Consider the following 27058-nt stretch of genomic DNA (forward strand, 5'->3'; position numbering starts at 1 on the left):
CTCTCCTTCCTTCACCTGCGAGTCCATCCTCACGTGTTTCACACCAGCAGCCAACATTTCTCAGCCACATGCTAGGCAACGAGCCAAGATCTTCGCATTCATGATGTCAGGTGACCCTCACCACCTGCACAAGTACTAGTAAAGCAGGTCCTGGTGTTACCCAAATTTTATGTTTTACAGTTGAAAAAGCTTCAGAGAGGTGGTACCACAGCCACAGGCGACACAGCCAGTACACAGCAGAGCAGAAACCCAGCTCACCCACCCTCTATACTGCGCCTCACAGATTAAGTCCTCCGTCTTGTCTTTTCTTCTACATGTCATTCATCAACTGCAGTCAGGATTCCCTTTCCAAGATCTCCTGACTTGTCTCTTTAGAAGCTTTATGTTGAATTAGAAGCTTCGCTGAAATTTATCTTGCCAAAACGGAAAGGCGGAAGGGGCATTAGAGAGAAAGCATTTAATCCAAAACATTCTACTCCCTCAATTTGCAAAACAGGAAACTGAGTCCTGGAAGGGCCATGTGACTTGCCAAGTTGGCGTTTTGGTAACCCCAGGAGAACCTGCTCTGCGGCTCTGCCTTTCCTCTTCCCACCAAACGAAGGCTCTGTGTCATACTGTCCTGTCCTGAGTTCTCCCGCCCCTGTCAGTCCACTGGGAGTTTTCCCACCAGTTTCCAGGTTGTGGGCTTTGTTCCGCAGACTGCTCTAGTTTTCTCCTCTTCAAGCCCATGTACTCCCTACTCCCCAGAAATGGCCATTGATGGCTTCCTACGTGCAAGGGGTTTTGCTGATACTTTAGGCGGCCCTCTGAAAAACAAATCAATAAACATCTGGCTCAGAATAGAGCTTTGGGGCTTGAAAAACAAAAAGCGGGGGTTGGGTGGCGGGTGGGATCTGGTCAACCTCTTGGAATGCACCTTGGGACGGACAGGATAGATGAAACTTTCCATGAGATGAGAGGAATCTAGTGCCTTAGAATCCCGAAGTGGCCCAAGCCATTGGCAGGCTCGTATGTCACCCTGGTACCAGTGGTTCCCAAATTCCATCCACAGGGGAGCTTTACCCAGAAAGGCTGCCGTCTGGGAATGTTCCCGCTTATTCTGCCAATGATTAGCAAGTTAGGGAAAAAGAACCAGAACATTCTAAAACATTCTGTAAAACTTGGAGGCAAAAATGCACCAAAACAGAAGGAATTAGTCGTTTCAAGTGGATGGTGTTCAGGTAAAGGAGACATTTTTAAATATTTGATGGAAAACTCTAACCACCAACCTGTGGATTTGGCATCACTGCTCAAGGGAAGGGACAGGAAGTGATTGGGATTTCTGGATCTTCCTTCCACTTTTTAAATGGAAGCAAAGAATCATCCTCTATGAGTCCTTTAGGGTACGGCAAAAAGAGCTTCCTCCCTCGTCCTGGTTTTGTCCCATCAGCTACACCCTGGGGCTACTGAGAGGCATAGCACATTACAGTTGCACAGAAAGTCCTTTGCAGGAGGGATAGGAAATAAAATAGAAACTGGATTGGACTGACCATGCACCTCCCTAAATCCAAAATTAAATCCACATCGATACATAATCTCTCTAACCTTCACCTTACTGGGTACCCAGAACACACCAAGTAAGTCCTGCTAAACTATATGTGAGAGATCACCTGAGATTCCACATAAAGCCCATCTTTGAAAACCAAGCTTTCCTTATGGAGCTATTGAATTTTAAAGGGATTGTTTTTGGGTTTGTTTTTTTTTTTTTTTTTTGCTTTTTAAAAATAAGTTTATTTTTACTTTGTGAGCAAAACTGCTCGTAATAGAATTTATTTTTTTCCTGATTCTATTTTTGCATGATGTGTAACTGACGTTCCATGTTACATGGAGATTCCTGAGGCTTGCTGGCTCCAGACCGAGTCTTCATGGCTTGGAGAGGCCCTCACCAAGGCACTGAGAAACTACTGCCCAGATCTGGGACATCTCCTTGGTGAAAACCACAATATAGAAAATTTGAAAAGTACAGAGAAGCCTGAGGAAGAAAAAAAAAGTCCCTTATCATTTCACCACTTTAAGCATTTTAATTAAAATTTGTGCTTGTCAATGTAACAGCTCTTTCCTACGTTTTCAGAAAACATCTTGATTCCAAACAGAACCCCCGGGGTAAATCAGGCCAGAAAATTTTGAAGACTCGTGCCATGTTGCAGATGGGCTTTAAAAGCCATGATGGGGCGTGGGGAGGAGAAAGCTTCTAAATATAACAAACTTCCCAAAAAGGCAAGCAAACCTAACTGAAGTCGTACTATTTTTGAAAGTGGAAATCCCCTCCTTCACCACACAAGTCAGTGGTCGAGCCGTCTAAGAATTGAATTTCTGTGCTGCCGATAGGACAGAGCGTCCTTTGGTGAATGCCACGGCCACTCCTCTTCCTTCCTGCCGCCCACAGGGTCACTAACAAGCGCTATCAATTAAACGTGATACCTGGTGCCCAGGGAGCTGAATCCCATGTGTCAGTGCGGTTCCCACTTAAACAGATATTCCCTTTCAAGCATTTCATTTTAACCCTCATTTCAGTTCTGTACTAGTTTCTGGACTTCCGCCAACACTTCTCCTTGAAACGGTCTGTATTAGCTTTAATTTTTTTTTTTTTAAAAAGAGGCTTATATTTTGGAAAATATACTTCATATACTTCTCTAACTTTTAAAGAACTGACGGAGAAATGTGGCAGTTTCTTTTTGCAAATTTTAAATGTAGGAGAGAGATAGCAGTCACTTTAAAAAGAAAGTCAAGCTTGTCCACGTGGGGACACTCCCTCAAGTTCATGTCCATGTTCAGCTTGAATTGGGCTATATTTAAGGTGCCAATTAGCCTGCCCCAGACACTTCTACATTCTTGATGTTCAGGGCTACATCCTCACCAGAAACTGGTTTTAAGACAGGCCCCTGCCACGTACAGCAAAGCCCCTCACACCTTCCTCCCCGTCTGGCCTCTGAGGGACAGAGGATGAGCCCCGGACAGCCATCAGAGCAAACTGCTTCTGTCACCTACTTCCAGGCAAATTCTTTCAAAGACTTTGTTTTTTTAGAGCAGTGGTAGGTTTACAACAAAATTGAGAGGCATTTACAGTGATTTCCCATACACCTTCCAGACAACGTTGAGACAGCTTTTCTTCATTTATTTTCACTCTTAAACCCTGACACAATATAATGATATCTCAAAAGCCCCTAAGTGTTCAGAGAAAATAATTAAAATCACATTTTACATAACTGAAGACAGGCATCTCGTGGCTTAGTAATGTTCATCACTGTAATTCCTTACTTCTTAATGTGCTGTTTACTTCTGTTGCTGTTAGATTGAGTTTCTGATTTTTTTCAGCCAAGGATGGGAAACAGTAGAAGTGAGGTGACCCCACAGCAGGGACCCGAGGCAGCCTCTCAGACCACCCTGTGTACTTTTAAAAATTAACTATTTTTTCTAATGATGTAGGTAATTCATGTTTACTTAGGAAATGTTGGAAAAGATTTTAAAACATCAAGAAGGAAATTGGATTACCAGTATGGATCATCTCCCCGAAATTGTCACTCTAAACATTTTGGGAAATAGCTTTCTGGCATTTTTTTCTATGCCTATAAGCACATATTGCTACCCGCACCCCTCTTATTAGGATCATGCTAGATATACTATTTCATAACATAATTTTTTCACTTGCTATGCTGTAATCATTTTCCTGTCATTAAATTTATTCATCTATTGTTTTGTTTGTCATTATAAAAGGCCAGAGAAATAGCCAAGGCAGTTATTAGTCCCATTTTACAGATCAGGAAAATGAGGCACAGAACAAACAATGCCCTTCTCTCCCATCAAATTAAAAGAGTGGAAAAGCACAAATTGAGGGATCATTGCTATTCCTTTGCAAGAGGTAGAGGCATTAGTGATATGTAGTTACTATACGTAATCTCCGTCCATTATTCTTTCATATTTTTTTCAGGTTCAGCTTTTTTTTTTTATTGAGGTATAGTTAATGTACAATATTATATAAGTTACAGGTATACAACATAGTGATTCACAATTTTTAAAGGTTATATTCCATTTATAGTTATTATAAAATATTGAGTGTATTCCCTAAGTTGTACAATATATCCTTGTAGCTTACTTATTTTCTACATAATAGTTTGTACCTCTTAATCCCCCACCCATATATTGTCCCTGTTCCTCTCCCCTTCCCTCTCCGCACTGGTAACCACTAATTTGTTCTCCATATCTGTGAGTCTGTTTCCTTTTTGTTATATTCACTAGTTTGTTGTATTTTTTAGATTCCACATATAAGTGATATCATACAGTATTTGTCTTTCTCTGTCTGGCTTATTTCACTTAGCATAATCCATCCACGTTGTTGCAAATGGCAAAATTTCATTATTTTTTATAGTTGAATAGTATTTCATATTTTTTTAACTGAAATGTATTTGACATACAACATTGTGTATGTTTAAAGCATACAGCATGTTGATCGGATCCATTTATATATTACAGTATGATCGCCGTTTAGCATGAGCTAGAATCTCTATCACATTATGTAATTATCCTTTTTGGGGGGGGTGGGAATAACTAATATCCAGTGTCTTAGCAAGTTTGGGGTTTATAACACAGTATTATTTATAATCACTATACTGTACCTTTGATCTCCAGGATTCATTTATCTACTAGTTGCAAGCTTGTACTCTTACACAACATCTCTCTTACTCCACAAACTACCTGCCCTTGGTAACATCATTTTACTCTTTGTTTTTATAAGTTCAGCTTTTTATATTCTTTATTTATGTTTCTATTTATATGTATTTATGTTTACACTAGCTGTTTCCTATGCCTGGAATTTTCTTCCACTCTACATCCAAATAGCCACTCCCTCACTTCCTTCAAGTCTTAGCTCAAACTTTCTCAGTCCAGAGCTACACAGACCCCCCTATATAAAACTGCAACCCCTACTCCCATCTCAGTATTATATATTTTCCTTACTCTGCTGATTTTTCTTTCCATTGTACATATCACTTTCTTTATACTATGAAATTTACTTATTTATTATGCTTATTGTCTGTCTTTCTCCCAATAAACTATGAACTCCACGAGAGAGATGTGTTTCTATTTTGTTCACCTCTGCATCCCTAACAGAGGGTAGGCATGCAAGAAATATTTTTCTCACGAATAAGTGAATGAAGATGGGTAATCACCCTTTCTGACAATTGTATTTAGAATTACTGTGGTTCATACATTCTTTCCAAAAAGATTCAGTTATTTGTACTCCCAACTAGTAATATATGAGTGTGCTTATTTCCCCATATTTTTATTAGCATTGCATGTTATCAGTCTTTTTAATTTTAGACTATGCAATTATAGTTAATTGACTTTTTAATTTCTATGTTTATTAATCACTTATTTCACTTCTAGGAATTGCATGTTTATGTTATTTTGTCACTTATTTTGAATTGTCTTTTTTTAACTTAATGGGCTCTTTTATAAATTAACTTAATCCTTTATCTATCAGATATAGTCTAAATATTTAATTCCATTCTCTTTGTCTTTTAAACATTTGACATGAGTTTGACTAGCTACTTTCCCGTTCAAAGAAATGTAAGAATATGAATGTTCTTTTTTATTATCTAGATGAAACAAAAGATGTTTATTTTATAGCTAAACTTTATGATGTCTTTTTGCAAGAAAGACTTATTTTCAGGGATCAAGGCTCTTAACCAAATTGCGGTTGTAGTTAGCAGCAAGGACAGGAAACTGTCAGCAGATGACTTTGCACAAAGTCTTGCCTTTCAGGAAAAGGGAAAACAGAAAGATAATTGCTAGGCTAGCTTTAAATCACTTGACCTATAGCAGAATGCTTTGTAAGTCAGTGAGAAGAGACAAAGTGTGTTATTGTTGATTTTTCCTTTGTTTTTTGATAAAACAGAAAACCCAATTAGTTCTCAGGATAACCAAGCCATGATTCTATGAGCAAAGGATAATAATTTTATAAAATAGTGCATTCCATTTGTATAATGATTTATAGTTTCAATGTACTTTCATAAATATTATCTGATTTGATCCTCAAAAGCAAAAGCATTTTACAGAAAGCTAATTCTGGCAACCAGTATCCCATGTTGATTCTATGTCAGAGCCAGACCCCACGGCTCCCAAGGAGGATTTCCTAGTCAAATGAAAGATCTAGAATTTTAATAAATTAAAATATTAAAGAAAATGATATTAGAATATGAAGTTGAACAGGTTGAACCTAAAAATAGATTATTTCTCCTTTTTGTTATAATAAAAGTTCTTGTGTATCTCCTCCTGTCTTTCAAAACACACTGACAGGGCTTCCCTGGTGGCGCAGTGGTTGGGAGTCTGCCTGCCGATGCAGGGGACGCGGGTTCGTGCCCCGGTCCGGGAGGATCCCACGTGCCGCGGAGCGGCTGGGCCCGTGAGCCATGGCCGCTGGGCCTGCGCGTCCGGAGCCTGTGCTCCGCGGCGCGAGGGGCCACAGCAGTGAGAGGCCCGCGTACAGCAAAAAAAAAAAAAAAAAAACACACTGAGATCTACCTGGTGCCTACTCTCGCCCTGGGTCAGTATGTATGATTCACGGAATACAAGTCAACAGCGTCAAGAGAAAAAGGCATCTGGCAAATCTTACTCTGGTATTTTACAGTCTCTTAAATTTTGAGGACCTCCTTTCTCCATAATACATTCTTCTTGGATTCATAGGTTGAAGACAGTTTTTTAAAGATCCAAAAGAACAGCAACAACTTTTAGATAATAATCGACGCATTTTTATTTTAAAAGTGTATAAGATCACAAAGTGACACCTATGTATCCAAAAACTCTTGAATCATATTCAAATATATGGCATTCCTATTTTATATACTTTTATTTTCTTCTTAGAGAAGTCATAGTAAAGACCATAATGAAGTTAAATAAGGGGCAGTCTGTTAAAGTCACATTTACAAATATCCCTGGTGAGGTGTCCATACACACAGGGATCCACATATTCTCCGAAACACGGGACTTCCTTAGCCATATAAACTAAGCCTGAGTCCACATCCGGGCACATGTTCCATACTCAGCTGGCCCCTGCCATTCTTAATAATCCTGCTTGTGCCAGATATTTTTAGTCTTTTATGTCATCTGTTTCCAAACACTGTTTTTGTTAAGGCCTGGCTGAGTTACCCCTTCATTCAACAGCCCCTATATTTGCTTCTCAGTTTGTGATTGCTGTGTGTCAGAGTTTGTGTTTCAGAGATTGGTTTCATTACTTTGAGGCATAAACTCAGTAGAGGCACCAACTCTCCCCGTATTTCAAATAATTCTCGCCTTGGGCACTTCCTTAGTATTTGGCCTGAGACATGAGAAGACCTTATTCAGCCTAAAGAAAGCTGGCCAGCAAGACTGTGTATCAGCCTCAGTCTGGAGACCAACTCATATCAGCATCGCCTCATGACAATAAACAAAGGACTTTGGGCAGCCTGAGAGGGAAACGTTCAGAGAATTACAGTATTTGTCTTGTGCCATAAGTGAAGATGGGGCTTTTGGCTTGAAACCACCTGTGGGAATGGCTCACACTGATTTGTTCCGGAATATCCATTTTTCTACCAGTAACGTCCTACAAACTAAATAAAAAGAAAGATAGTAGAGGTTTCTTAGGATGCCAGCAGTTACTTGCTGTTAAGATAGGCTTCTTCTCGCATAACTTGTTTTTCTACTACTAGAGAAAATTCATTAACCCGTATGTTTCTAAATTTTAGCTTAACTCAATACGAGTCCACAGCTGCAGAAATTTCTTTGGGGAGATAGCAAAACAAGAATGTTGAAAATAAAAGCTTGTAGCCTTGTAGCTTTCCTCAATCTAGGTCACTGTTATCTGCCTAGGATTTTATTTTCCAGACAGGGACTATCATATCTGCTTAGTTTTCTTCACCTAGATCCGCCCAGGACTTAGAAATATGATGTGATGACATTATTTGAATAATTACCATTGGGCCTTGTGCTTTTTCAATTTAATGAACAGACTTCTTGTGTTAGGCAAAAAAAAATGATGGAATTTATACTTTTATCTCTCCTTACAACATAATTCCCCGCCAATATTCATTATGGATTTTTGTTTTTTTATTTAATGAGCCCCATGATTTTCCTCTTCCTCTCACTTTTCTTTCTTACCTTATGCAAAACAAACGAACAAAAAAAAACACGCATAATTCTAATATCTCCATTTCCAGGGAGGATTTTTGCCCATAATCAGGCTCATCTTCCTGGCACTAGCTGATATGTCTAGGTGGTCTCCCCGCCTCCCCCATCCCACCCACCCTAACTCGAGCATCTGTTATGTCAGGCTGGCCCCTTGTGTTCTGCTCTGGCAAACGTGAAGACAAAATTCAAGAGACTTACATGCAATTCCTGATCCCACCTGAAACTAACTCTGCTTTAAACTCTCTAATAACTTTCCTAGCAGTTTCGCTGAGTGCGATTGCCTCTTAGAATAGAGACTGAAGTTGGGTAAATGCGCTTTCACTTTTCCTCATCACTGAAATGGATTATAGAACTTGCAGTTGACCCCATATGTGCTCATCAATAAGTCACTGGTTTTACAACTGAGACTTCTCAGTGGTTTAGGGGGACTCCTCCCACATCTTCTCTAAACTCTATTTTAGAAAAGGGGACTATAGGGGAATTCTGGTTCTAACACCCCCTCCCCCGTCTCTTCCGGAAGCTGCCAATGTACTATGTCTAGAAACCTCAGGCAAGTCTGAGAAACCCCTGATCCAACACCCCGCCCAGCTTTCAAAGGGCTTTTTAGGTCAGATCTTGGCAGAAATTTCCAGTCACTTTTTGGACTGTTTGTGCTTAAACAAAATCACTAATAAATATCAGATCATCCTCACAATGCCTTCACTTTCACAACTACACTCAAAAGAAATGAACCAGAGTTTCCAGATTCAGCTCAGATGCTCCTAAGGGAACATGAGAAGCCAGGTTCCCATGGGTAGATTTTTTCCTGACGAGACTACAGGAACCAAGGAAATGAAGCACCCCCAATATTTACAGATCTCTCCTTGTTGGTAGCAACTGGGTCACAAAGGGAAAACTGAAAAGGAGTAGATAAGGCTACAGAGAAAACTTTCACATACATTTGCATTCGGAAGATTTGGAAATGAGGTGCTCTATTTAGTTGTTAGATATAACATTAACTGGAGTATTGGTTTGACTGCAGTAACAACGAGACTCAAAATAACAGTGGCTTTTAAAACATAGACCGTTTATGTCTCTCCAGTATAAAAGGGCAAGTTGGCAATACAGCCTGTTGAGGTGACCCCACAATCTTGAGGCCCTTATTTTTTTTTTACTCTTTCATCCTCAACTGGTTTCCATCTGAAGGTCTACAATGGCTGATTCAGCTCTCACCACCACACCTTCCTCCCAGCCAGAGGAAGGAGTAGAGGGCACGGGAGGGCACCCCCTGCCCTCCAAGAGCACAGCAAGCCGTGGCACACAGCAGCTCCATTCATATTCCATTGGCCAGAACCAAGTTCATGGCCACAGCTGTCTGCAAGGAAAGCTGTGAAATAAATAAAAACTGGAACTGGGTAACCACATACTATTTTTAAAAGAAGAGAATGGATTCTACAGGACAACTACTAATTTCTGTCACAGCCTACTTTCCAAGGATCAGAATATAACATGTACAATCGATCGAGTGGCTCTGATATTAACTTCCAATCCCTTCTCACTGAAAACTTGGTGAAAAACCTAGTCTAGAGTTGCCCTGTTTTCATTGCTATGACTCCAAATATTTTTCCTGATCCTCTTCTGTGGTCCACATGTTTTCACGCCATATACCTTTATACCAAATACAGATCCTTTTGAGTGTCTTGGTCTAACATTTCTAAATGTTCAATTTAAGGTAAGATTTTTCATCAACTATCTTTCTATAGTTATTGATGATCCTGATTTGTACGGCAAAGAGCCAAAAATTGTGTGAATTTTAAGGAGGCAAATCTGGAGGGATGGAAATATTGTGAAGTTGAGTCAGATTTCTCTATCAAATCTCAGCTCAACTTTTTACTAATTATCTGCTCATAGACAAATGACTTTACCTTTCTGAGCTACATATTTTTCGGTTTTAAGTAGGGTGCTGGGAATACCTCCTTAAATTCATTGTAAAGATTAAATCATGTGTTGCATAGCATTGTCTAGCACATAGCAGATGTGCAGTAAACAGTCATCCTTTTTCCTTTCATTCTTAATACACTTTATAAAATTCCTACCACAGCCATTCATCTGGAAATGATCTCCCCCCTCTCTGCTCTGTGTCATGAAGAGTTGAAGAGAGTCCTGACTTTGGGGTGACTCAAGCCCCACTTTAAAGTAGCATATTGCCTTAAGAATTCTTTCCCAGAGTGCAGAAGGCATGTGTCCTGTGAAACTAAACCTTATCATCTCTCACAGTTCCTTCCCCAAGAGTTATAGGAGAGCTGGACTTGGCCATTTAATTGTTTCATACCTACTGTTAAGTGAGCAAAATGTGGCCAGGCAAGGTAATAGTTACTTACCAAAGTATATCATTTCTAAAGCTAAAAAGAATTTCAGGCAGCTTACAAAGATACATCTAGGACAGCAAGCTAAAAAAGCAGAAGACAAAATTAGAAAAATGAAACAATGGAAAACGAAGAATGGGGCATACATGAAGCCAGGAGTGCAATCGGTGCTCAAATGCTCACACCAGAGCTCACAGGCGCCTCCCTCTGTCGTTGGACTAAACATTGTATATTATTTTGCAAGGCCTGTCTCCTTGGTTTATCTCCTTGGCCATCTTCTTGCTTACACAGTGTTCTCCTTGTGTGTGTGTGTGTGTGTGTGTGTGTGTGTGTGTGTGTGCGTGTGCAAATTTCCCTTTCTTATAAGGACGTCAGTCATATTGGATTAGAAGTCACCCAATAGGAGGGGGAAGGATAAGCTGGGACAAAGTGAGAGAGTGGCATGGACATATATACACTACCAAACGTAAAACAGATAGCTAGTGGGAAGCAGCCACATAGCACAGGGAGATCAGCTCGGTGCTTTGTGACCACCTAGAGGGGTGGGATAGGGAGGGTGGGAGGGAGGGAGACACAAGAGGGAAGAGATATGGGGATATAATGTTTATGTATTACTGATTCACTTTGTTATAAAGCAGAAACTAACACACCATTGTAAAGCAATTATACTCCAATAAAGATGTTAAAAAATTTAAAAAAAAAAAAGTCACCCAATAATGGAGCCATCCCCTAAGGACCTCACTTTGACTTGATTGCCTCTGTGAAGGCCCTGTTTCCGAAGAAGTGTACATTCCTTGTTTATTGGGGGGTTAGGACTTCAACCTATGTATATTAGGGGGACACAATTCAACCTGTAACACATTGTTTCTGATAGAACAAATTCAGAGCTTGTTGTTTTGCTTTATTTTGTGTTTTATGAGTTTTTAAAAAATTGCTCAATATCTTGCTTTGGAATTGCACAGGGTCTTAGGATGAGCATTTAAACATCAGTTACTGCATAGAGGGCTAGAGAAGGCCCTGAATCACATGGGCTAAGGGATCGCTGGGATTCTCTAAGAGGCAGCTTGTTGCCCTTGGATGAATTAAGCTCTGAGAGCAGCTGGTAATGGAGCCTTATTTCAGGTCTGTATCTCTTATAAGTAACATAAATAATACTTTTTTCCATAGTGTTCCATAGTACTCTCTGGAGCTCATGACTACTTCTCTATTCTAGCAGTTTCCCAGCAGTTTTGCTGAATGCAGTAATGTATCCAAATATCTGTAAAGTTGCATAAATGCTCTTTCACTCCACCAAGAGAAATGTCAGTCAAGAATTTGTCTGAAAACCCAGAAGACAGACAAAGGTTTTTACCTTTTAAAATTTTCTTAGTGAAAATAATGACGCCACAATCTACTCTTTGTGGCATGAATGCCTCAACATTTCTTAAGAGAGCAACAAGGAGTGAAAATCAGAATTTTAGAGCCAGAAGGCCATAAATGTCATCTCCTCCTTCATTTTCAGGAGAAACAACAGAAGCCCAGAAAGGTGAAGTCTCTCAGCTCCCAGTCCAGTCATCTTTTTTTTTTTGCGGTACGCGGGCCTCTCACTGTTGTGGCCTCTCCCATCGCGGAACACAGGTTCCGGACGCGCAGGCTCAGCGGCCATGGCTCACGGGCCCATCCCGGACCGGGGCACGAACCCGTGTCCCCTGCATCGGCAGGCGGACTCTCAACCACTGCGCCGCCAGGGAAGCCCCAGTCATCTTTTTATTAGGCTTTCTTATCATTGTCAAACCCAAATATAACTGCTTCAAACACCGCCTATGGTTGGGATGTGAGAACACAGTACAGGTGTCTTTTATCTGAAACCCTTGAGGCGATATGTGTTTGTTAATTCGAAAGGTGTTTCAGAAAGGCAGTTCAGCGCACACACCACATATCTCATAATATCCCCAGTGGGGTTGGGACGGCACCTTCTAATCGAACACATTCATATTTCCTAGGGAAGTGTGTGAATGTTTGCATTATGTGCAATAAATAAGAATCCTACATAGCTTCATGGCACTTCATGGGTCAGATTCTGCCACCCCAGTAAGTTATGCAAATGTTTCAGTTTTCAGAGTTTTTAGTACTCTCTGGGTTTCAGGACTGAGGATAAAGGATTGTCTTCCTCTAGAAGAGAGATTCTCAAGCTTGGTTGTGCGGAGGAACTATTTGAGGTGCCCCAGCCCAGAAGCATTGAATCAGATTCTTTGGGTTGTGGCCTGGGAATTGGAATTTTTGACAAGCAACCCAGCTGATAGTGATGCAGATGGCGGTGGGTAAGGGGGAAAGAAACAGTGCCTGGAGCACAGAGTTCGGTCGTGGGAAACAGGTGGGAACCTCGGTTAGGCTATTTTTATCAAATGCCTCTCCCAACACCTCCCTTTGACATCAGTGTGACCCTGCAGTCAAGTTTCACAGAATTTTTCCGTGACACTTTGATGGGAAATGAGCGTCCAAAGGGTGTATATATCCAAATATTCAAAGGAACGGGAGAGGAAAGCAAAGCCGAATGAGGAGGAGAAAATCACAATTCAAAGCATGTTCAAGCCACAATCTGGTCACCAGATTATGTCGAATGTATTCATTCATTATTTGAGTGCTTACTATGTATCAGACACTGATTCAGACAAGTGTACAATCACAGAATTGTTCTATACCAACGAACGTTGTTGTTGATATTATTATTACTGGTAATTCTCCTCTTTCCCCACACTTCTTGTTATTGATTTTTCTGAGGGGTGCGCATCAGCCGTTGAAGTGCATTGAGCCCCTCCAGGCTGTAGCTCCATCTGCTGGAATACAGGGAAATTAACCCGTGTCCCACTGGTGTTTAATATAGATGATCCTTCGTGTATATTAAATCATAATGCACTATTTCACTGTGCCAGTTGTGCTAATGGAAGTTATTTGTTTGTTAGCTGTAGGTAAGACATGAGAGAATTATCTGTGTGACCACATCGGAGAGCATTAGACTAATCTACGTGGTTAAGAAGGCTTTAGTGTAAATAGGTTAACCCCAGGGAAACTTCCCTAATATAGCCTGCGCTTGCTAGGTATGAAGAATTGACCTTCCTTGTAAGCACCTTCCTCTAAGCCCAGGCTGCTGAGAGAAGCCCCAGGGTGGCTATCACTGCCTCCTGATCTTGGCAATCGGCATGGAGCACAGATGACCACTGGAAACTTGTTAATGGGCCTTCTGGGTTTAGCATTCCATCTGGGTGGCCTGAAGTTGTTTTGCTGACCTCTCATCTACCTTCCATCTCTCCCTAAAGTCCCTCTTCCATTTTAGTCACCAAAGCTCATGCTTTCACGCCCCTTCCTCTGAGAGTCTGTTTCTCTCGATTTCTCTCTTGGTATCAGCTGACACATGGAGCTCTGATTGTCTCTGCACAGCTTTCTATGTTGATGCCTCTCACTGGAGCAGGATCTCTGTAGGCAGGAGCGGAGGCGGGCAGAGGATGTTGATGTTTAGATACAACAGCACTCACAGGTGGGAATGTAACTGATGCTATTTTTTGACTGTCTGGCTTCTATGGAAATGGAGGATTTGAATACAGGGAGGGGAGGAAAGAAGGTAAGGAGGAAGAATGAACGTTTGAAGAGGTTGGAATGGATATGACCCACGGGCAGGCCCCTGAGAAGACTAGACGGGGAGACCCCTCTCTCCAGTGTCAGCTCCACAAGAGCGGGGGCTTCACCTGTTTGTTATCTGGAGTCTCCTCAGGAGCTTGAAGAGGGCCTGACATGCAGCAAACGCCCAATGTTTGTTGAATGAATGAATATTATTGTTGTGATGGTTACCGTTACCTAAAACTGTGCCCTACAAGTACCTAGAACTTTGTAAGTTGTAGAGTGTGTCTTAGTCAACAAATATTTAGGAACATCTGTGGTGCCAGAAATAGTTTGGGGAAGTAGCAATGAGTCCATTCAAGTTGGCCTTGAAGGCCAGACGAGCAGTTTTGAGGTGGAATAAGATGTTGCGGTAATTCTGGTTCTGGGGAGGAGGGTTTCTCGGTCCCGGTGGGACTCTTCACAAATCCTACATCATTCATCACAGCTCAGCTCCTTACTAACTGGATGACTTGGGACAAGATTCTCTTTTCTCATCTGTGGATTCTTCTCCTTTGCCAGACCTATAAATTATCAATGTTGGGGTGCTCAGACCTGGGGAGGCCTGCTCTTTTCTATGCATATTTTCTCCTCCAACCCAGTGGCCCTAAACACCATGTATATGCAGATAAACCCATATTCTTTCTGTCTCATCCACATTCGTATATTCAACTGTCTAACTGACCTCTTCATTTGCATGGTTCCTCTCTCATTTTTACACAGCCAAACCTGATTTCACATCCATCTCTTTTTGTCAAAACCTGTTTTTACTCCAGTCCTCCCAACTCAGTTCCTGGCCCTGCCATTCACCCAGTGGCTTAAGCTAGAAACTCTTTTTAAATCCTCCCTTTTCCTCACCTCCCTCCACATCCACCAGCACATCACGAAGCCTCTGCCTAAAAATAGGCCCCTCGGGACTTCCCTGGTGGTGCAGTGGTTAAGAATCCACCTGCCAATGCAGGGGACACGGATTCTGAGCCCTGGTCCGGGAAGATCCCACATGCCGCGGAGCAACTAAGCCCGTGAGCCACAACTGCTGAGCCTGCATTCTAGAGCCCGCAAGACACAACCACTGAACCTGCGCGCCTAGAGCCCATGCTCTGCAACAAGAGAAGCCACCACAATGAGAAGCCTCTGCACTGCAACGAAGAGGAGGCCCCGCTCGCTGCAACCAGAGAAAGCCCGCGTGCAGCAACGAAGACCCAACGCAGCCAAAAATAAAATTAAAATTAAATTAATTTATATTAAAAAAAATAGGCCCCTCATCTCTTCACTTGTGTCCATCTCCACTTGTTCCTTGAGCCCAAGCTCCATCATCTCCTGCGGTGGCTCTTGGAGTAGCCGCCCTGCTGGTCTCCCAGGTTTACGTCTTGCACCCTCATCAGCCTTACACCACACTGAAGCCAGAGGGATATTTTAAATTCTGATTCAGATTAGTCTTTGCACTGCTCTCACTTCCCAGGGCATAGAATAAGCTCCAAACTCCTTGTCATGGTGCACAGAGTCCTCCATCCTCAGGCCTCTCCCGCCTCACTTCCCTCAACACTGTTGGCCCCACTTTGCTCCAGGCCTGCCTGTCTCTAAGTCTCTTAAACATGCTAGTTCCTGCTGGTTTTGAGGCCTCTGGACTCTCCCCTCTGTCCTTTCTTGGTTAAATCCTTTCTCATCCCTTACATCTCAGCTTAAATGTCACTAGTTGGAGATGCCTTTTTTTTTTTCTTTTAAGGAAATTTTTCCTTTTTGTTTTTTAAACTCATTAGGCCTTTTTTTTAACTTTATTTTATTTTGGAGTATAATTGATTAACAATGCTGTGTTAGTTTCAGGTGTATGGCAAAGTGATTCAGTTATACATATACATGTATCTATTCTTTTTCAAATTCTTTTCCCATTTAGGTTGTTACATACTATTGAGCAGAGTTCGCTGTGCTGTGCAGTAGGTCCTTGTTGGTTATCCATTTTAAATATATGCCTTTTTAAATTACTCAACCCAAAGTAGGCCAACCCACCTATTAGTCACTCTCACAAGACTCTACCTTTTACTTCTCAGGACTCTTCACAGTCTGTAATTATTTTATTTGTTGACTTAGTTATCCCTAATTAGGATGTAAGTTCCATAAGATCAAGGATGCTGTCTTATGTACTGGAGAATCTCAAGCTCTTAGAAGAGTGTCTGGTACAGACTAGGCTTTCAGTAAACACTTGCTGAATGAATGGATGAGCTTCTGTAGGTCTCATTTTCTTATTCTGTGACCCAAAGATAAAACATACAACCCTGCTTCAAAGAGTTGTTATAAGGATTAAATGAGAAAATACTAAGAGATCAACAAATATTAGTCACAATTATTATTACCAGTACTATTCTTCTATATTACTACTAATATTAATACTACTTCTAGTAGTAGCCATAGTAGTAGTACCACTATTCTTTCAACAACCCATATGAGGTAGTTCAAATTAACTACAATTTACAGATAAAGAAATGAAGATCAGAAATGCAAATAGCCTCGGTAAGGTCACTTAGCTAGCACACATTAGAGCTTGAATTTTAAGAGTGAGGAATTGGAAATAACTACAGAGCTCAGTTCTGTGCGATTGGAGGAACGGTGTTTCCAATGGCATAAATAAGTTTTGGACAGAGATGGCTCTAAAGGGAAGATGTGTTATGCTGAGCGGATAGCTGGATATCCAAGGTTTGATGGATAATAAACTATTGGAGGTAGAGCTCTTACTCGGGTGAGAGGTCAGGAATTTGAAATTTGTGCATCCAAAAATATAACCTCTCCACTGTGATCACAATACCATATCTAGAAAGCTGTTCAGTTAGAGTCTGTTAGCAGAAACACACACACACACACACACTCGCACACACACACACACACACACACACACTCCTTGAGGCCAAAAGACAGTGCCTGCTCCTCAGAGGGGCCTCTCCCTCTCTCTAATCTACCCACCCTCTTACCTCCCCTGCCCCCTACTGGAATTCCCTTCTGTGTTTTCTATTCCTAGATCCTTCCTCACAGCATCCCATATCCATTTTGGAGGCTCACTATGAGGGCCTCAAGCATTAACTTCAGGACTCTGAAGCAGGTCTTTGGGGGCTGATATAGTATCACGCTCGGGTGATGTGAATTTTTCGGAATGGAACAACAAAACAAAGTATGACACCAAAAACTCCTCTTCTTATATTGATGTCTCTAAAAAGAGCTAAAAATGATCCAGCACTTATATAAAGCGCTTATCTAAGCACTTTATATAAATTAACTAATTTGTTCCTTATAACAACCTTCTAAGATAGGTGCTATCATTTTCTTTTTCTTACAGAGGAAATTGGGACACAGAGTGGCTAACATCACAAAGCTACCTAGGAGAGCTGGGGTTCTAACCAGTGCAGTAGGGTTGCAGCATCATTGTTCTAAACCACTGACCTACACACTCTCACAGGGTGGGCTCTGTCTCTCCACCCCATCTTCCCAAAGATGCATTTCCCATCAGAGGTGAGGAGGAGAAAGAAGAGAGTTAGAGGAACAGCTATCCTGCCACAAAAATATAAATGTTATGCATACATCCCTGAAAAGAGAAGGTGAAAGTGGGAAGAGAAAACCAGGCAGTTGAGGAAAGGGCCTGAAAATGTTTATATTAGGGAATAAGGAAAAGAAGGGTGATGAATAGAGGAAAGAGAACAAAGAATATAAGGCTGATGAATAAAGGAGGAGATGGATGAGGTAGTGTTTTAGAAGTCAAGCACTTCAAGGAGGAGATGTCCACAGTATCAAGTCTCTTCAGTTGGGGGAAGAAAATTAGGTTCATACTTAACTTCAGAAAAGTGTTTTAATAGAGAACTTAGAAGCAGATTACTAGCAAAATGAGGGAGGAAGTATAAGCTGAAGGTACAGACAGTCTCTTTCACACATTTGACAGCAAACAGAAGTAGGCAAGTAGTGTGGTTGCTAGAGAAGACAGCAAGGTAAAGGGAAACATTTGCTTAATTTGGGAGACCTATAAATATTGAAAGGTAGAATACAGGAAGCAAAAGGGGTGGGAGGAGAATGAAGATGTGGGAAGGGAGAGAATAATGACGGGTGCAAACACCCTTCGAAGTTGAGCTGAGACCAAATAGAGCTAAAAAAGTGGGTTTTAAGCTGGGATGCATAAAGGAGTCATTTGGGAGCCTTCAAAACAATCAAGGCCTGGATCCCACCTCCAGAGCTTCTGACTTAATTGGTCTGGGAGTGCCTGGGCATCAAAACGTGTAATATTTCCTAATTGATTCTAACAGGCAGTCAAGTTTGGGAATTGCTGATCCAGGACTCAGAGACTACATCTTCTTTGAGTCTGAAAATAAGAACCAAGAAAATGATGTAAAGATAGATCATTTGAATTGAAGACAAGTTTAATTGACGAAACTCATGCATGTTGACTTGGATCGTCTCAGTAAAAAAAAAAAAAATTAAACAGGTGGTCTGATCTTCTGTGGAGAGGGAAGAAGGAAGCTTGCAGACAGAGGCTCCTCAAATAGCCACCAGGAGGGGAACACAGGAGAGGGTCCCATAGCAAAGGAGTGATAGACAATATGGGATAGTGATGATGTTGTGCCTGGGTCTTAGTTGAGGCAGGACTTCACACAGATTGGTCCTCTTAAAGCTGGGCTTCATAGACTGATGGAGATGTACAGAAAGTTGATGGAGGGTGATCCATGGGCTCAGGAAGGTCAAAAGAAGAGGAAGTCAGTTGACGATGGAATCCAGTGTTGGGCTGTGGTTGGTTAGGAAACAAGTTGAGTAGATTTGGAGAGTGGGAGAGAAGACCAGTAAGGTTGTGGGTAGAGAAAGGAACATTCACAACTGAGATCCCAGTTGGAAAATAATCCTTCAGGATCTATAACTCTTAGGGCACATTAAAAATATTAAAAATGCACGTATCACGTGACCTCTAAAGTTCAAGGAAGTTTGGTGAAATGAACAGTAGACACAAATTCTCAGATCAATCATTAGACAGAGCTCTGCCAACAACCAGTCCCTCTGTCCATCTTCAGGGCTCAGTGTACACTAGGAAGAGGCTTGCTGAGATAAATTCTCAGAACTTGTATACCTGAATCACTACATCAGCTTGTCAGGTTGCTTAGCTACACACATCACGCACCTATAAAAATATCTTTCCTTACCATGAGTTTCTTCCTGTGACTTCCCCCACCTCAAACATTTTTTTTAGGTCTTCTCTCTCCTCCATACTCCCATCCCCGAAATGGCTGTAGCAATCTTGATATTAGAAGCGGGCATCTTAAGGGGAAAAACCTCAAGGTTCCCATTTGTTTTCTAGCATTAAACTAGCAAAAGAATTTACCGGTAATCTCTTTAAAGAGGTGGAGCCTTATTAAAATCAAAAACAAATGGCTCATGAGAAAGCTTTTGTGCACTTAGGTATAACTCCTTATTTGTGTCAGCCAAAAGTTGTACTGACTTATATTGTCCTGAATTTTAACCAAATTCCAGTATCACATCATCATTACCAGTTTCACAATTTGTACCCTAGAGTTTTCTTCTTCCTTTTTTTTTTTCACTGAAAAGTTGAGTTTAAGGTAAAACTTCAACCTGCAAAGTGAGCAGGGCTATGTAGCCCTCTCTCAGCTGACTTGCTTGTTTCATTTGAAATGAAACTCACTTTTGCTCTTAATACTCCCTCCTTCTCTCCTCTCCCTTACTCTCATCTACTTCCTGGAAATGTCATTCAGGTCAGAGTTCTCATATGCAACATGAGATGGTTCTTATCTTCCAGACCAGGTGCCGAAGCATTTGGGACTACACAGTACGGTGACTGTAATGTTTAGACACAGGTGTGTGAGGGAGAAGAGTCTAATGACAGAATCTTCTATTTAATGCAGACTCTACAGAAATTTTGAGTTGCTTAGATACCAGTGAGCTTGTATATAAGAGTAGAATATATATATGTGTGTATATGTATACACACACACACATACATACATACGTATATATACATGCATATCTCCATCACACCAATTTGCAAATGAAATCTACTGAAATGCAAAGAAAACCTCATTTAAAAGTTACACTATTACTAACAGTAACCATCATGACGATTTATACTATTCAGTGCACCTCCACATACATTTAGTGTATGTTCTTCCCAGTAATCCCCAGAACTGTGCCGGAGGTGGTTGAATATTCATTCATTCATTCGTTCAAGTCAACCGTCCTATCTCGTGAGGGGGCAAAAGTCCAAACAGCCCCTTTGAGCCAAATGGACGGGGAATTTGAGCAAAGGCCAGGTGTTTACAGAGGCTGATTGCATCCTGGGACTCAGAGGTCAAGAAGTGACATGCAAGGCACTCAGGAGTTTCTATATCATAATTTATGCAAATGATTCGCACTAGAGTGAACAGCACAAGATTTACAGAAACCTGACAGCTGGGCAGGGAGGATGCTAATTGAGAGCCGAGCCACCAGGTGGGCATCACTGGGATTCATGACTGACAGCTTGCTGGAGCAACAGATTCTCACCTTGTCAAGGGAAAGTATTCATGTTCAACAGCAAAATATCTTGGGGGCTCCCTCCCCCCATGCTAATAGTTGTCCTCTTTGTATCTGTTAATTGAGAAACACATAATGATAAAAATCAACCAGGAATCACTAAAGCGTTGAAATGAATTTATACTTCACTGATTCCAGCAGTACTATGCCAGTTTTCAATGTATTGCCTCTCAGTTCCAAATTCCTTCCATAACGGCTCTGCGTACGTGAACTGTAACCTTTATGCATTTCTCCTTGACGGTGAGCACAATGCTAAACTTTGTTAGTGAGGGCTTGAGCTGGAATAACATTGCTGGGGGTGGGGGGTCTTCCCGTCCTGGCTCTGGTGTGCTCAGTTCTGCTTCTTCTTGTTCCTGTTGCCTGATTGGCCTGTGGTGCCATGTGTGCCCCTGCCACATGCCCAGAGATACAGTTCCCCAGACACTATTCAGCCCCAGCCTGGGCTGTGACCTCCTTTGCACAGCCCTCCAATGTGGGCACTGCGTGCTCTGGGCCTCACAATGTCCACAGAGCCAACCTGGCTCCCTCCATGCACCTGCCAACCAGCTCCAGCTTGCCTATGTGCTAGAGGATTGCTCCCACTGTCTTCCCAACACATGCACCAAGCATTCCAGGTCTTACACTGTCTTAGTCAGTTCAGGCTGCTATAACAGAATACACAGACTGGGTGCCTTAAACAACAAACATTTATTTTTCCCAGCTCTAGAGGTTGGAAGTCTGAGATCAGGGTGCCCATGTGGTCAGATTCTTAGTGAAGTACTTCCTCCTAGTTTATGGGTGTCTAGTCTTCTGACAGAGAAGAGAAAGAGAGGGGAAAAGAACTAGCTGTCTTCCTCTTTAAGGGTGCTAATCCCATCATGGGGCTCCACCCTCAGGACCTAATTACCTCCCAAAGGCCTCACCTCCAAATACCATCATATTTGGGCTTCAACATATGAATAGGGTGGGGGGGGATAAACATTCAGTTCACAGCATGCACCTTCCCCACTCCTTTGCAAGCCCGCCCCCCAGCCTGTTCCCAGGCCCTGATCGGAGATTGCTCCCTGCTTGCCCAGGAACTATGGACCAGCTCTGGTCCCAGCAAACAGTCGTCTTCTCTGACATCCAGTGGGCTACAAACACACCTTCTCCAGCAAGGCCTGAACCCCTCCTTCCAAGTTGTCCTCTCATGGGTACTCTTCCTCCGTCCTAGGATGCCCTTTAAAGTTATTTTTACATCTTTATAGTTACTCTTCTATCATAGTTTGATAACTCTTTATGTTAAACACCCCCTGTTTTACATTACTGTGTGGTTTTTGTGTCTTGATTGAACCAAGATTGATACAAGTTCATTTGGAAAAGTAACAACACATATTTGTATGAGCTAGTCAATCTACAGACAATAGTTGGAATATAAAAGAATTAACTTTCTTACAACTGCTACCTGAAATCTTCCAGGTATCCACAGTCACCAGGTTGGGAAACCCTGGGCTAGAACTGGACAGATGGGCAGGAACAAAAGCAGAATCCCTGACATGGAAATGGAGCTGTTCAGGGAATGAGATGCATGGCCTGGGGTAGGGAGTGGGGCAACTGTGAGTGTTAGGGAACCATGCTGATTCTTGTGGTCAGCCTTGCCTCCTCTTCTTTATTGAGAATCTATGAATATCACAAAGATGAAATCTGTCTTGGATTGAAGGGGTGGGGAGAAGGGAACTGAGCCTATTCTAGGTCAGGATGGGTTCAGACGCTGGACTGGGATGGAACACGCGGGTAGGAGAGGAGAGGCAACAGCAAACCCGAGAGGAGTGAAGATCTGAGATAGGCCTGGGAAACGAAGGGCAGATGACACCAGCATTTATCAAGCACCTGTTTGACAGGTGAGGCTATAAAGCAGGGGGTACCAAGTGAACTGCTGGAGAGCACTCAGTTTACAGGTGAAACATGCATGGTTGGAAAACAGGTCCCTGACTCTTAAATAGGTTCCTCTTTATCACACTGCCAATCCTATCAGAGCTTACTATTGGGAGCAGAATAGAAGGTTTCCATTTTTTCAATGATCTGGAACAGATTAAACAGCATAGAAATCATCTTTTTTTGGAAGGTATTTATGGAATTAGTCTTTCAAAATATCCAAATCTGGCTTTAGGAGGATTACATTTTAGGAAATATGTTAAATTCCTCTTTGGTTTTCCACCTAATTGGTTTCTTTTGTTATTTTTTTGCTTTTTTTTTTTTAAGCCATTCCTTGAGTCAATTTTGGTAATTTAAAATTCCTGCAAAAGAGTACTGATTTTATCTAAATATTCAATTTCTTTGCTTAATGTTATAAATACTATTTACTGCCTAAGTATCCTCTATGTCTGTGGTTAAAACCCATTTCCCACGTCAAATGGTGTTACTGTTTTCCTCCTTTTCTTCATGGTCACGGATGCCAGGGATCTTTTCATAGAACCACCTCCATATTTTCCATGCCATTCCATTCCGCTCCTTTCTTTCTTTCTTTTTCTTTCATTCTTTCTTTCTTTCTTTCTTTCTTTTTTTAATTTGATAGGAGGAGCGTTACAGGGAATCTCAGGTGCAGAGATAAGAGTTAATCATACTTCCTTCTTTATGACTCATTTTTACAATTGCTCTGTACAAGACTCTCTATTTCGATTCTTTTATTTATTTTTTTACTTTACTGTAATCCCTACCCCCATTCCTTTCTCCTAAATAGACTTCTTCCAATTCTTGGATCAGTGTGTTTTCTAGAAAAACATAATATCTTTTTTATTTATTTCACTCTAATTTTTAAACCTATCCATATTGTATGCTTATATTAGTTTCTTATTGCTGCCATAACAAATTATCTCAAATTTAGAAGCTTAAAACAACAAAAGTTATTATCGTATGGTTCTGGAGATCAGAAGTTAAAAGTTAATATCAACTACCACCTTAAGTCATTGGGCTAACGTCAAAGCGTTGCCAGGGTTGGTTTTTTCAAAGGCTCTGAGGGAAGAATCTTGTGTCCTTGACTTTTTCAGCTTCCAGAGGCCACCTGCATTCCTAGGCTCATGACCCCTTCCTTACTTCACGCCAGCTTCTTGCTTCCTTCATTACATCTCCTACTCCTGTGATCCTACTGCCTTCCTCTGATAAGGACTCCTGTTATTGCACTGGGCCCACCTGGGTAATCCAGGATACTCTTCCCCCACCTCAAGACCCTTAACATTACTTAATCACATCTGCACAGGTTCTGGGGATTAGAACGTGGCTATCCTTAGAGGACCATTATTCAGCCTACAACAGTACTCATCTAATTCATCTCTTCTAACAGGTGTGTAGTATTCCATGTCATATATGCACCATCCTTAACTTATCCATGCCCCTAGGGATGGACACCTGCTAACATGGACATCTCTTCAATGAATATCCTCTAACACATCCCCTTAAGAATCTGTGTGAGACTTTCTCAATGCTATACAGAAGGAAAATGAGGGGTGGGAGGAGCTGATACAAATTACCAACCATCTGGAAGGGTACAAGGGCCTAGCATGATATCAGTACAAATCCCATGTAAAGGTGTTTGCAGAAGTCCACCCTTGATAGGAGACCCGAAAACAATTTTCCCTAAAGGGCCAAAATTCCATGCCATAGCCCTGAGTTATACCCAGAAATGTTGCTAATTGCAGTATGTAGACAGGCCATTTCTCCAATATGTCTAGGTTGCTCTCCACCTGCAGTGCAAGTAGGTTCTTATTTCCCACACATCCCTGCTAACATGGTAATATCTGCGTATAGTCAGGCCATTCAAGATGGCTGTTCTCTTGCTCTCTGTACATCTCCTGCTCAACTGGCCCTGCTTGACACACATGACTATCCAATACTCTTTTATTTTATTTTTTCCCCCCTGGCCGTGCCATGCAGCATGCGGGATCTTAGCTCCGCAACCAGGGAACGAACCCTCACGCCCTGAATTGGAAGCGCGGAGTCTTAACCACCGGACCGCCAATACGCTTAATTACAGGGCTTAATTAGTCACTGCCTACATGCTTGCCCCTGCCCCAGCCGCTGGTCTCCCTGGTAATTGATGGGCCAGTCAGATGTCAATTCCGCCTATAAATGGTAGCCTCCTTCTCCCCCGGATAGTGCAAATGGTTGCCATGTCCTGCCTGGCGGTCTGCCGTTCACGGTGGGATGTCGCTCCAGGACCCTTCTGCTTCAGACCGGTAAGATCCCCTGTCCAATGAACTGTTGCTGTCTCTGTCGCCGTCTCTGGTCTCTTTCTTCAGTCTCAAGGCTGGGCAACTATAAGGCGTGCAAGCCTGCGGGGTTCGGCCCAACAACCTGATTTTCTAATTATTTACTCTTCTTAGGGGAGCTGATGTTTTCTCATTATTTTCATCAAGTTCCTATCGTGAGGTTAACCGTCTGTTGATATGCTTGTTATCCATTCTGCTTTCTATTTCTAGGAATCTTCACTCATTTTCTTCCAGGGTATTTCCAGGGTATTTCATTTGTGGTGGTGGTTGATGTTTTTATCCATTTGCAGGAATTCCTTGTGTTTTCTAGATTTATTACTTGTCAGTTATAAATATTGCAAATACCTTCTCTTAATATACTGTGCATCTCAGCTTTTCTATGTTGCCTTTTATTTAGCAGGAGTCTTTAATTTTGACATAGTCAAGCTCATTAGCTTTTTACCTTAGAGTATGAGTACTTGCCTTCTAACTCACTAATTTCTACATTTATTTTCATTTCTTCCTTTCCCTTGTTTTTTGTTTACTCTGTCTTTTTTTCTTGAGTATCTTGAGCTAAATGTCTACATAATTTTCATCTTTCAGTTTTTTAATTTAATCAGTGGATATTAGTTAATATTCCTTTGGTGAGAGATGTTTTTGAACTTGACACATTTTCAAGTAAATTTTTAATGTATTTTGCTTCAATCTTTAACCAAAATATTTTTCTGCTTTGAGCTATTTCCCATCCAGTACTTTGTAGATGTTAGGTGCATTCACAAAAAAGGTATATTTTATTATAACTGGACTAAATTAAATATATTACTGGAAATCGCAGTCTGCATGTCATAAAGAGGAAAAGTAAGGTACCATTAGCAAGTGAAAAGAAACTGCAAGTACAAACCAAGCCCAGCCCTTCCTATCTTAATTTCCTTCTCTCAGCTGTTAAATTTTAAAACTTGGGATTGTTTTGAGATGTTGATTTTTACTTTACTTGTTTTTATGACGATGGTGATTTGTGGGAACACTTGAAATCCTTTGATATGGAAACAGTAAGATTAGAAAGGGAAATTGAAAGTCATTTTGTCAGTTCGTTATTATTATACAATTTTTTAATTATTGCAATGAGGATAAACTAATTTATACAGAACCTATATTTTCAGCCAGTGCAGCATATACAAACTGCAACTTTAGAAAGCAAAAGAAATATAGAAGCTGAACTATATTTTATTCACTTGTTCAACAAATGTTAAAGGCCTACCACGTGACACTGTTCTGAACACTGGGAATACAGCAGTTAACAGGTTAGACTAGATCTGCAGTCTAATGGAGCTTTTGAGTGAGAGAGGCTGTGATAAAGAAATAAACAGATAAATAAATAAGGTAATTTTAATACAGGTATTTCCCAGGAAAAAGATAAAACATGATGGCATATGAGCCAATAACTTACCTGATAAGAAGCAGGCACCCATCCACATGGAGGTCACCTGGTGGAACATCTGGGTGGAGCCACAGCAAATGCATATGAGCCCAACGACGCCCTTCTCTTCTTCATCCAAAATGCAGCAAGAATCAGGCTTATTAGCGTGGACAGCTAGAAATGAGAGAAACTGTCCCACATGCCTGTTCATCACAAAATTCATCGCACAAACAGGGTTGAGTGCTACACTCTTCTCTCGTGATGAGACATGCAACAGGGAGAAGTCATCCTTTTGCAGGAAGGCTAATTTTGGAAAAATGTTTATGGATTGTTTTCTTGGAGAAGAGTGGGGAGAAATAGGTTCAGATATCCGTAAGGATAGACTTCTCAGCCAGTAACCACCATTTCACAGGGAAGTCAGAAGGGTAACCACAGCCCAGCTCTCAACACACAAATTCAAACATCCCAATTCAGCATGTTTCTTCCACCCCAAACTTTTCATCCAACCAGAGGGGTTCCTTCTCAGTCCTTCCCCCTCCAATTTCCATCCCAGGTAGCTCTAAGCTTTCACATTCCAAGATATTTCCCCAGGCATCTATATCTCTTCTATTTCTTACCAGAACAATTTATATCCACCCCATCCAACATCCTCTTAACCCCTAGGCTCACATCGAGACCTCAGCAAAAGAGACGGCCCCTTCAGATACTAAGGC

At 41.4% G+C, this 27058-nt stretch overlaps 1 long non-coding RNA gene across 5 annotated transcripts in view; it reads right to left on the minus strand.

Annotated features, from left to right (window-relative positions):
* The window catches only part of LOC149747896 (uncharacterized), a 91903-nt gene that overhangs the window by 21896 nt on the left and 42949 nt on the right, over window positions 1-27058 (minus strand). For 2 of the 5 annotated variants that reach the window (XR_016395221.1, XR_016395225.1), the window contains one exon: window positions 1731-26535. This is a non-coding gene — a long non-coding RNA (uncharacterized LOC149747896). Of the gene's footprint in view, window positions 1-1730; window positions 26536-27058 lie in introns of those variants that run through there. The other 3 variants (XR_016395223.1, XR_016395224.1, XR_016395222.1) reach the window with 3 other exon arrangements.

Source organism: Delphinapterus leucas, chromosome 12, assembly GCF_059928025.1.
Source record: "Delphinapterus leucas isolate spDelLeu-1000000601 "Yukka" chromosome 12, BTC_Dleu_Yukka2, whole genome shotgun sequence".
Classification (NCBI taxonomy): Eukaryota; Metazoa; Chordata; class Mammalia; order Artiodactyla; family Monodontidae; genus Delphinapterus; species Delphinapterus leucas.